Here is a 3,144-nt window from a genome sequence, read left to right as displayed (position 1 = left end):
ATAGATCTACTGTTTGTACCTTAATGTTGTGTACCAAAACAAAAGGGGACTTCTTTTTTTTTTTACGGGAATTCCCATAATATTGAAAACGAGATCGATATTAAACAGTAGGCCTACCCGATCCAGCGACTCAATCCCGCATCCACTGAAAATTAGAAAAAATGACCAAAAAATGTATTCAAATCTAAACTACACAAAATTGATCTCTACTACCCCATATTTAGCGCGCTAACACGGAGAAAGTAGTGTCAGAACGAAATAATTATAAATCTCAGCTGTGGAAATTCATGATACATACATGAACAGCAGCAGCAGGGACCAAGTTTTTAAATGGGAGAAAGCAGTACATTTTAATGCGACGAAAATAAGGGACCAGAACATTCTTCTGGTCAGAGTCATGCAAATTATCACCCCAGTGGTCAATGGTCACATGCTCAAGAAATAGCTCCTCGCCACATCCTATATTGTGGAAATTTTATTGAGGAGAAAAGGGAGGGGGATTGTGGAGAGATCCTTTCTTTAGAGCTAAGATCACTGGCGGATCCAGGGGGGGGCGGTAGGGGCGATCGCCCCCCCCCCCCCACTCGGCCGACCTGCTTCGCCCCGAACCCCACTAATAAGTGATGAGCTGTAGATGTCAGGATAATGCGTTTCTGCAGTGAAAAATGCAAGAAAGCGCTTTTGGGTGTCGGGGCTTCGCCCCGAACCCCACTGAGGAAACTTACAGCGCTTTCCCAGATCCCCAAGCGTGCAAGAGAAAGGCCTCAACATGACTGTTTTTTTTCTGTTTTTTTTTCGCGGAAGATTGAGAAACAGTCTTATTTTATTCTCCCTTACGGATAATAAAGATTATTATTATTATTATTATTATTATTATTATATACATATATATATATATATATATATATATATATATATATATATATATATATATATATATATATATATATATGCTGTACGCACGTTTATGCATAGGGTTAGGGTTAACTGGGCGTTAGGGTTAGGGTTTGGAAAAAAATCGCCCCCCCCCCCCCCACTCCAAAGTTCTGGATCCGCTAGTGGCTAAGATGCAGATGCCTTTCGATCGCCGCTCTTTAGTTAGTTAGTCGACGTTTTTTTTTATCTGCGCATAATCTAAAATGCGCACTGCTAAATTATTTTTGAGCGTTTATTTAGCCTAATAGGTAATGGTGAAGAATTTTAAAGAGTAAATCAGGTCAAAGGAAAACGTATTGAGATTGTTTTGTGCATTTTCTCTGCTATGATTCATGGTTGGATTTAAGGAAGTGGAGGCAGTGGGCAGTGGCGTAACAACCATGGCACGAAGGGCCTATAGTAGCCCAAACGGTAAAGGGGAAAAATTGTGTTGACTGCAACAATTTAGACTCTTACATAATTTACTTAAAACCATTGTAGATATTTGTTTTTTTTAATTGTTTTTAAATTATTGTAGCTGGTATTATTACCGAAAGAGAAAAATTACAAATCGATGTATATCAGAGAAAGAAGGAGGGTTTGGCGTGGGGCTAGAGACCCCACCCTGTAAAACCTTAATTGCTACAGAAACGGTAAGCTTGAAACATAAAGATAATTTTACATGCGGCCCAACCCCGAAGAAGGTGTTGGAAACCCTAACAGGGCGTACAATGCCCGATAAATGGCAAGCCCTTCAATGTTAAGAAACCGACCCTAATTGGTACATGGACCTCAGAGCAGGGGACACCCCAGGTGGGAATATGCTTCAGACATTGCCAGTGACAGATTTTTGTGGAGACAGCTTACCGCCCAATGTCTAATTAAGTAAGTATATCTTATTATTGTAGTATGAAATCTAGAGCATACTTCCAAAAAATGGATGGCTGCCTGGTCGTGCGGTTTGCACGCTGGACTGTCGTTCAGATTTATCGATGGTCCCGGGTTCAAACCCTGCCCGCTCCCATCCCCCGTCGTCCTGCGGGAGGTTTGGACTAGGAAGTAATTATCTTCAACTCTGAAGGAACATCCGAAACATGTAAAACATTTTACAAACATTTTACAAAAAAAAAAAAAAACTTATACGAATTTAATTGAAAGGTGCACTTGTTCAAGGTAATGAAGTATTGTTTTAAGCCTTGACGATAATGGTATTTGTTTGCTTATTGCTGACTGAGAAGCCAGGATCTTATTTAACGGTATCAATTATCTTATCTTATAAAATACACAGGTTACGTCAAAAAAGAAGATGATTACGCCCGAAGCGTCATGCATCTAGTCATGCATGTTAACCAATGACTTAAATTCTGCTTAGTCATTGGTTTTTCTGGCTGGCTTAGGCAACCCATTCTAACAGCTTAACAGCAGTAAGGAAGAAGGAGCATTTGTAAACATTTGTCCTAGCATAATGGAATGTGTCTGAGTATTTTATTAGGTTTTGTTTTTGTATTTGAAGATTATGGTTCAGTGTTTTATGTATAATTGCTACTTTACTTTTGAGTCTTCTATCCTGAAGGCTTTTTAAATTTAGTGATTTTACTAAAGGTGGTATTCTAGTCAAATGTGAATATTCGTTTGTTATGAATTAGTTTGGATCAGTCATGTGATTATATTTGTTTTAAATCTAGACCAACAACAATAAATCTGTGCGATTAGAAATATTTTTACCAATTGTTTTTATTTAGCACTATTTCGGAGAAATAATGTGTACTAACTTTTTCCAGACAGACAAGAGTTAATATAAGCTTTGTACAAACATGAAAATTTATTAAAGGAATGTGATTTTTAATTGTTACTACAGCATTTCATTAAATTTTTTTTTTTACCTTTTTACCTCCCTTAGTCTGTTGGACCGTTGGGGCACCAGGCAAGATTGGTCAACCGTCTTTCTCCATTCCTCCTTTTTTTTTGCCTTGTTTAGAACCTCTCTCAATGGCAGGCCCGTCCATTCTTTTATGTTGTCCTCCCATCGCTTTTTCTGTCTGCCTCTTCTTCTTTCCCTGGCACTGTTCCCTGAAGGAAGGTGTTTGCGAGCCCCGTAGATCTTGTAATGTGGCCATAGGTTTTAAGCTTTCGTCTTTTTACAATAGTTAGCAGGTCGTCATTAAATTATAAATTGTTATAAATTTTGATAACAATAATAGTACAAATAAATATGTAAGAAATGTAAAA

The sequence above is a fragment of the Biomphalaria glabrata genome, chromosome 3 (assembly GCF_947242115.1).
Source record: "Biomphalaria glabrata chromosome 3, xgBioGlab47.1, whole genome shotgun sequence".
Lineage (NCBI taxonomy): Eukaryota > Metazoa > Mollusca > Gastropoda > Planorbidae > Biomphalaria > Biomphalaria glabrata.
Note: the sequence above shows the minus strand (reverse complement) of the source record.